Genomic DNA, 9,242 nt, shown 5'->3' with positions numbered 1-9,242 from the left:
TCCATACTCTACCTGGACAGCATAAGGGCCACTCACTTCTTCCTTGAATAGAGGCCAAATCAGTTCCCAGCCACCACTACCATCCTCTGCCTGGCTGAACTTGTCCTCACATTGAACAACTTCACCTTTGTTTCCACTCACTTCTTCCAAATAAAAGTTGTCTCTATGGGAATCTATTGGAGGCCCAGCTATGTCTACATCTTTCTGGCATACGTGAAACATTACTTGTACCAGTTCTACTCAAGTCCCTCCCTCATCTCTTTTTCCAGAACATTGGCTGTTATCAGGACAATTCCTGCTCTCTTCCTAACTGGAAAAATTACCAATTTTGCTGCTAATTTCTACCCCGAACTCAGCTTTATACTTTCAGCTCTTCCACTCCCTTCCTTGACTTCCCAATTTACATTTTTAAATGGGCTGTTGATTTATGCTAACAGTCACTCTCACAGCTACCTTGATTATACATTCTCTGACCCCACTCCCTGTATTTTATTCTGAGATTCTCCTTCTTTGTTGTATTGATTTTGATTATGCCACTTCCCATACTTCTGACATGTCTTCTATTTTCTCAGCTGAGAATTCTCCTCCGTCCAGACTGACAGGACCCTCAGCCCTGTCAATCCCATTTTCTGTACTCCAGCTCTCATTTCTTTCCCTCCTACACTGCATCAAAATAGGGTTCCCCTTATCCTCACCTTCCAACTCACTAGGCTCTACATTTTCTGCACATATTGTGGTCTTTGTTACTTTGAGGAGATTGAACACAGATTGGACGACTGTTGTGTGGGTCAGCTCCATTCAGTCCATAAGAGTGACTCTGATCGGCCGGTCACCTGACATTTTAATTCATTCTGACCACTCTTTTGTTGGCCTCGCACATTATTCTAAAAATTATTTGCAATGGAAGCTTGAGGAACAATACCACATCTTTCAACTAGGCACTCTGCAGCCTTCTGCATTTATCATTAAATTCAATAATTTCTATTGCTCCCAGTTTTTCACACGGCAGATGCTGGTAACAATTCGGCTTTTGTCATTTTCAGTTCCTTTGAACCCATTTTTTGTTAGTTTCATCGTCCCCTATTGCCACTCATTTTTGTCTTACACTGTAACTCATTTTGTCATTCAATCTCTCCTGTCTTCCAGCCTATCACAGCCATGTCAATTTGTTCCTTCCGCCCTTCCCTCACTTTCCCTGTCTCTGTTCTTGCCTAAAATCTGTCATATCTCTTTTTCCAGTTCTGATGAAAGGTCGTTGATTTTAAATGTTAACGCTGTTCCTCTCTCCACAGATGTTGTGTGACATATCCTGAGTATTTCCAGTATCTCCTGTTTTTATTTCAGACTTCCAGCATCCTCCACGGTATTGGACTGGTTCAAGATTGATTTTTCATGTTTCATCCTGTCAAATACTTTCTCACGACCTATAAAGCAGATATACTTTTGTGATCACATGTATTTCTTTTTCACAAATCACTCGCAAATCAAACAGTCCCTGCCTGCTTCTAAAATTAAACTGTTCATTACTTAACTCGCAATACAGTAACTTTATTGGCCCAGATTTTGACAGAGTAGTGCGCTTTGTGGCATTTTTTTCACCTCGTGTTTTAGATTGAAAAGTTTTGCCTTGCAACGTGAGCATGTTATAACATGGTGACGACAACGGGGAACCTGACACCTTGGTGAAGGATGGGACCGATAATCTTTTGCTTTGTCAAATGAAGTCGAAAGGTTAGAAGGGAAAGGAAGATTGGATTAAGAGAGAAAGGAATAGTGAGGCATTTTAAGAATCTCCAACAATTCTTAACCTCTATAACAAGACCTCACTTTAAATTGCTCCCTTTCTGGGATGGAGAAGTTGAGTGGCATAATTAAACAGATATCTACGCTGTTAAATCATACACTTCCTCAGGTCTAATTGTCACTTAATGTGCAAATGCACCAATTTCTTGAAACGCACAGGTGGATGCATCAAGCTGTTATTTTCATGACGTTAAACTTAAGAGCGATCCAGGAACTTTTGTGCTTAGTAAGTTATGGGATGTCTGTATCCAGTCCAAGGATTGCTGGACAATTCACGCCTTAGTAACAGTTTTATTTCAGCAGAAATGGTTATTGTTCGTGGTTTGATTTTGGACAGCACCTCATGGAGTTGCTTACGATGCGTGGTATCTTCCTGGTCCCATGGGACTGGGCTTCAAGGCAGGACCGTGAGAAATTTCTCAGTCAGCAGTCTGTTATGTTCCAGCCTCAGAGCAATCGTCTCAGAGGTGAGTAAGCTCCAGTAGAGGATACCTGTCTGTCAGGGCCAGATAGACAATCGACATTGGCAACAGAAGAAATATCAGCAGGAATAGGCCATTCTGCCCTTAAGCCTTCACCTAGATTATGGCTAATCTTCTATCTCAATGCTATTTTCCCGCACTATCCCCATATCCCTTGGTATCTTTAATAACCAGAGGTCTATCCATCTTTTGAACATACTCATCGACTGAGGCTCCACAGCCCACGGGGTATAGAATTCCAAAGATTCACTACCCTCTGTGCCAGGGGAAACATCCTTCCCACAAGTACCCTGTCCTGTAAGAATTTTGTTTTATCTCAATGAGGGCACCTCTCATTCTTCTAAACTATAGAATCATAGAATCCCTCTATTGAGAGTCCAGGCCTTGTTTCCTCAACCCCTCCTCAAAGCACAATCCTGTCAGCCCAGGAATAGGTCTGTTGAATGAATCTTCATTACATTTCCTCTATGGCAAGTATATCCTTCCTTAGGTAAGGAGACCAAAACTGCACACAATACAGGACAGAGTCATCTCCAAGATTGGCAAAGTCCAATTTCGGGTGAGGAAAGTGGTGTTGAACCCACTGATGGCAATGCCAGTTTTTTCCGCCGTGGTGTGTGGTACTTGGAGGAAAATATTTGCAGGCAAGGGTTTCACGCCATGTCACTGGTGAATGGTCTCTGGTGAATTGTATTGTGAATTTTCTGATGAGTTATTAAACTGAGGCTGCATCTGCCCCTCGCAGATGGATTTAAAAGATTCCATTTCACCATTTTAATAAGACCAGGGGAGTTGTCTAGCTGACCTGCCTCACATTTTTCCTTCAAACAGATGATCTCGTTATTTATTTCCTTGCTGTTTGGGGGAACCTTGCAAGTAGTATCGAGTCTCTGGCTGCACTGACAGCACAACGGGCTGGGTTTTAACATTATACCCTTGAAGTACCCTATGAAGGCAACAATTGGTTGATGTTTGATTTTTACCTCCAATGACCTGGCCACAAATAAATAAGTAAATTTTCAAAACATCAGAAATTGTTACCTTTCTCCAAAACTGTCTGATCAAGACTGTAGGTGTATTTGGATATTAGAACCTGTCTCATAATAGCCAGGCCATCATGAAGTGATATTCTTGTTGTGTCGCCTTTTCAGATATCAATCATTGATCTAATGCAGCATGATAACGAGTTGGAGATCATCGCACCTATTTAGCCTTTAGAATTGTGGGATCAATAACTTGGCCATTAGTTGCATTGGTCCTGAATCAATACTGTTCTCGCCAAGGCCTATTCTAATGATTTCTCCAGTGAATCTTGGAGTAATTTATCACTAGAGAATCGAGGAGCTCACTAGACCAACTTACCATGCTTGTCATCAAATGTGCTTTTCCAGGGAATTTCAGACTAATGTTCATGAGAATGATGTGGCAACAATTTTAGCTGAACGTATGGAAGTATAAAATGAATGTATGAAATGTATAAAAGTATTGCTACATACAACTCATTTGAAAATATAGGAACCTGGAATATGAAGTTTTTATAGTTAATCCAATTTTTGAAATAATATTTTTCCTTGTTCAGTTGTAAACTGGAGCAGGGGCACAATCCTACATCTTGAACTATTGAACTCAAATGATATCTTAAATTCATTTGTGGAATGTGGGTATCACTGGCATGGTCCACATTTATTGCTCATTCATGATTGGCCTTGAGAAGAAGTGCAATTGTTGCAATTCCTGTCATGAAGATACTTCTGCAGTGCTGTTAGGTTGGCAATTCCAGGAATTTGACCTAATAACAATGAAGGAACAGTGATATATTTCCAAGTTGGTATGATGTGTGGCTTCAAGGACAGCTTGCTGATGGTGGTGGTCTCACTTGCCTACTTCCTTTGTCCATCTAGACGGTAGAAGTCACAGGTTTTGGAGGTGCTGTCAAAGAAGCTTTGGCATGTTGCTGTTGTACATCTTATAGATGGTATGTTGTGCTGCCACATTGTGTCGATAGTGGAGTGATTGAATGGTTAAGGTGGTGTATGGGATACCAAAAATGGACTGCGCATCCTAGAGGACATCAAGTTTCCTCAGTGTTGTTGGAGTTGCACTCATCTGGGCAAGTGGAAGGCATTCCTTCACATTTCTGACTTTGATAGAAAGGATTTAGGGAGTCAAAAGGCAAGTTACTCATCACAAAATATCCTGTCTTGGTCCTGCTCTTGTAGGCACAATATTTATGTGGCTACTCCTGTTAAGTTTCTATATGATGGTCACCTTCAGGGTCACTTAATAGCCCAAATCTGAATGTTTATCAGGTCCTTGTGCATGCAAGTATTGCATTATTTGAATGGAACTGAACACTGTACAATTTTTTCCATTTAGCATAATAGCACACCACAATGGAGGGTGTCCTCAGTATGAAGACAAGTCAGTACCTCCACACGGATTGTAAACAGTCACTTCTATCAATATTGTGATTGGTGGATGCATCTACGACAAGTACAGAGGGACATAGATAGGATGCAAGACTGGGCGGAGAAGTGGCAGATGGACTTCAACCCAGATAAATGCATAGTGGTCCATTTTGGCAGGTCAAATGGGATGAAGGAGTACAATATAAAGGGAAAGACTCTTAGTACTGTAGAGGATCAGAAGGACCTTGGGGTCCAGGTCCATAGGACTCTAAAATCGGCGCCGCAGGTGGAGGAGGTGGTTAAAAAGGCGTATGGTGTGCTGGCCTTCATCAATCGAGGGATTGAGTTTAGGAGTCCTGGGATAATGATGCAGCTCTATAAGACTCTCGTCAGTCCCCACTTGGAGTACTGTGCTCAGTTCTGGTTGCCTCATTACAGGAAGGATGTGGAAAAGATTGAAAGGGTGCAGAGGAGATTTACAAGGATGTTGCCTGGATTGAGTGGTATGCCTTATGAGGATAGGCTGAGGGAGCTCGGTCTTTTCTCCTTGGAGAGACGTAGGATGAGAGGAGACCTAATAGAGGTATATAAGATGTTGAGAGGCATAGATCGGATGGACTCTCAGAAGCTTTTTCCCAGGGTGGAAATGGCTGCTACGAGAGGACACAGGTTTGAGGTGCTGGGGGTAGGTACAGGGGAAATGTTAGGGGGAAGTTTTTCACACAGAGGGTGGTGGGCGAGTGGAATCGGCTGCCGTCAGTGGTGGTGGAGGCAAACTCAATAGGGTCTTTTAAGAGACTCCTGGATGAGTACATGGGACTTAATAGGATGGAGGGTTATAGGTAGGCCTAAAAGGTAGGGATATGTTCGGCACAACTTGTGGGGCCGAAGGGCCTGTTTTGTGCTGTAGTTTTTCTATGTTTCTAAGTAGATGGGTGAGGATGAGGTCAAGTAGGTTTCGGCCTTATGTTCATTCTCTCACCCACTGCTGCAAGCCAAGTCTGGCAGCTACATCATTCAGGACTTAGCTACCTTGTTCAGGAGTAATGTTATTGAGTCACATTTGGTGCTGGACATCCCCAACCCAGAGTACATTCTGTGATGCAACTTTCAAGTGATTTTCGACAAGGAACAGTACTGATTCCTCAGCTGAGGGAAAGCAGTAAGTGGTAATTAGCTGGGGATTTTCTTGCCCATTTTTGACCAGATGCCATGAGACTTCATTGGGTCTGAAGTCAATGTTGAGGACTTCCAGGGCCACTCCCTCACAACTCTATACCACTAAGCTGCCATACTGTCGCATCTAATACACAGAAAAGCAATAGCTAGGTTCTAGTTTAATTTCTTCCTACATTCCATCAAGCACATATATCAACAAATATATCAGCAAGTAGAATTGCATCAGTTCATGGATCTTTCAAAACTGGAGTGATCAATTTAGAGTGAATATGAATCATAAATGCAAACACACAGCTGTTATCTAGAAATACCATTAAATCAGTTGTCACACACCAGCAGATCCTGTTAATTATCCTACTCATGAATTACATTACCATAGAAACCTTTCATTGCATTTTACAATGCAGGCTTTCAGTTGTGAGAAAAAAAACAAAAGGGCTGATAGTAACACTGCCTGCCCAGCAGGAATGAGGCCAAAAGGCCCAGGAAGCTCGCTGGGGGTTTTTAGTCTTCTCAGGGTTTTCTTCTAAGTGATGAGTGCTTCTCTGGGTCATACATGGAGACTTTGGTTTTCTCCCTGTGCAGGCTACCCCACCCTCCCACCCCTATTTATGGTCACCTAGCGTGTGTGATTTTGCCCTCATCTCCCTGCTACCTGAAATACCGCTTCTGCTTGCCAGCAAGTCTCAGCCTCCTTTGTGCTTCATCTGCATTTTCTGTGGCAACCTTGTTATGGATGAGTGCATTCAATAATGGTTTTATTGTACCTTTGTTGGCATAGACAAGAAAGTTACCAGCTGCCCCAACAGTCTGAAATAGAAATAAGAGCAAGCGTTATGGCCATTAGGCAGCTAATTGGCTTGAGGTGGGCCATCCATCCCCCTGGGAGATTTACCTGGTTTACCAGGTATTACTTGGTGGCTGGATATTTGGTGTCAGCCTCCCGCAGTGAGTAAAATACCAACAGCGGCAGGAGGAGGGCCTTCAGTGACCATTAATTGGATACTTAATTGCCTCAATTGGCCAATGAATGAACTGGCCACCAGTTGTCACTGGTATAAGTAGCCAGTGGCATAGTGCTATTGTTGTTCGACTTGTAATCCAGAGACCCACTGAAAGGCTCTGGGGACCTGCGTTCAAATCCCATGACAATTCACTAGTGGTGGCAGGCACAGATGGGTAGTTAACAGCCATAGCACCACTGCTATTCCACCCAATTTATGTTTCCCCTTCCCCCACCCACCATCCTGGTCCTAGCAGGGTCATTTAAAAAAACTTTTTTCACTCCATTCTTAAAGTTAGAAAGCCAATGCTCAGATGGACTGGGCAAACCCAAATCCATTCCTTGCTTCCTCTAAAAACCAAATTCAAATTCCAATCAAATCCAATTCAAGGGGCCCACAAGGGAGACAAACGATCCAAGCTGACAAGGTAGAACATAGAAACATAGAAAAAAATACAGCACAAACAGGCCCTTCGGCCCACAAGTCGCGCCGGTCATGTCCCTACCTACCTAGGCTTATGTATAGGCTTACCTATAACCCTCAATCCTATTAAGTCCCATGTACTCATCCAGAAGTCTCTTAAAAGACCCTATTGAGTTTGCCTCCACCACCACTGACGGCAGCCGATTCCACTCACCCACCACCCTCTGAGTGAAAAACTTACCCCTGACATCTCCTCTGTACCTACTCCCCAGCACCTTAAACCTGTGTCCTCTCGTAGCAGCCATTTCCACCCTGGGAAAAAGCCTCCAAGAATCCACCCGATCTATACGTCTCAACATCTTATACACCTCTATCAGGTCACCTCACATCCTTCGTCTCTCCAAGGAGAAAAGACCGAGCTCCCTCAGCCTATCCTCATAAGGCATGCCAACCAATCTAGGCAACATCCTTGTAAATATTCTCTGCACCCTTTCAATCATTTCCACATCCTTCCTGTAATGAGGCGACCAGAACTGAGCACAGTACTCCAAATGGGGTCTGACGAGAGTCTTATAAAGCTGCATCATTATCTCCTGACTCCTAAACTCAATCCCTCGATTGATGAAGTCCAGCACACCATACGTCTTCTTAACCACCTCCTCTACCTGCGAGGCCGATTTAAGGTCCTTCTGATCCTCTACACTGCTAAGAGTCTTACCCTTGATATTGTACTCCTTCATCCCATTTGACCTGCCAAAATGGACCACTACACATTTATCCGGGTTGAAGTCCATCTGCCACTTCTCTGCCCAGTCTTGCATCCTATCTATGTCACGGTGCAGCTTCTGACATCCCTCCAACCTATCCACAACACCACCAACCTTCATGTCGTCGGCAAACTTACCAAACCATCCCTCCACTTCCTCATCCAGGTCATTTATGAAAATGACAAACAGCAAGGGTCCCAGAACAGATCCCTGGGGCACTCCCCTGGTGACCAACCTCCATTCAGAAAAAGACCCGTCTACAACCACTCTCTGCCTTCGGCAGGCAAGCCAGTTCTGAATCCACAAGGCAACAGCCCCTTGGATCCCATTACCTCTCACTTTCTCGAGAAGTCTTGCATGGGGGACCTTATCGAACGCCTTGCTGAAGTCCATGTAAACCACATCTACCGCTTTTCCTTCGTCAATGTGTTTAGTCACAGTTTCAAAGAACTCCACCAGGCTCGTAAGGCACAATTTGCCTTTGACAAAGCCGTGCTGGCTACTTTTGAGCATACTAAACTCCTCTAAATGTTCATAAATCCTGTCCCTCAGGATCTTCTCCATCAACTTACCAACCACTGAGGTTAGACTCACCGGTCGGTAATTTCCTGGGCTATCCCTATTCCCTTTCTTGAATATAGGAACCACATCCGCAATCCTCTAATCCTCCGGAACCCCTCCCTTCTCCATCGACGATGCAAAGATCATCGCCAGAGCCTCTGCAATCTCTTCCCTCGCCTCCCACAGTAACCTGGGGTACATCCCATCGGTCCCGGCGACTTATCTATCTTGATGCTATTCAAAATTTCCTCTTTCTTAATGTCCACATACTCAATCTTTCCAGTCCGCCTCAATCCTGTAGTACAACCTGTAGTACAACAACTACAATGAGGCATTGCACCCCATCTTCAGCTTGATCTGACACTTGATCTTAGCCAAAATCAGAAAACAAGGAGCTGCCCGAAGAGCAAACTCCTTTTTGTTTGTAAGGAATTCAAATATCCAGGAAAGGACCAGTTGACCCTAATTAAATCAGAGTGTGGAATCTTCCCCTGTACTATTTGGTGCATGAGGTAACAAAGCCGTGTCTGGATACATGCTTCAGCTCCTGCACTGGCAATTTAAGGTGGTTTCAATCAACAGCTGCAAAAGTCGGATGCATTGTGTCCAATTTTT

The sequence above is a fragment of the Mustelus asterias genome, chromosome 11, assembly GCF_964213995.1.
Source record: "Mustelus asterias chromosome 11, sMusAst1.hap1.1, whole genome shotgun sequence".
Lineage (NCBI taxonomy): Eukaryota > Metazoa > Chordata > Chondrichthyes > Carcharhiniformes > Triakidae > Mustelus > Mustelus asterias.
Note: the sequence above shows the minus strand (reverse complement) of the source record.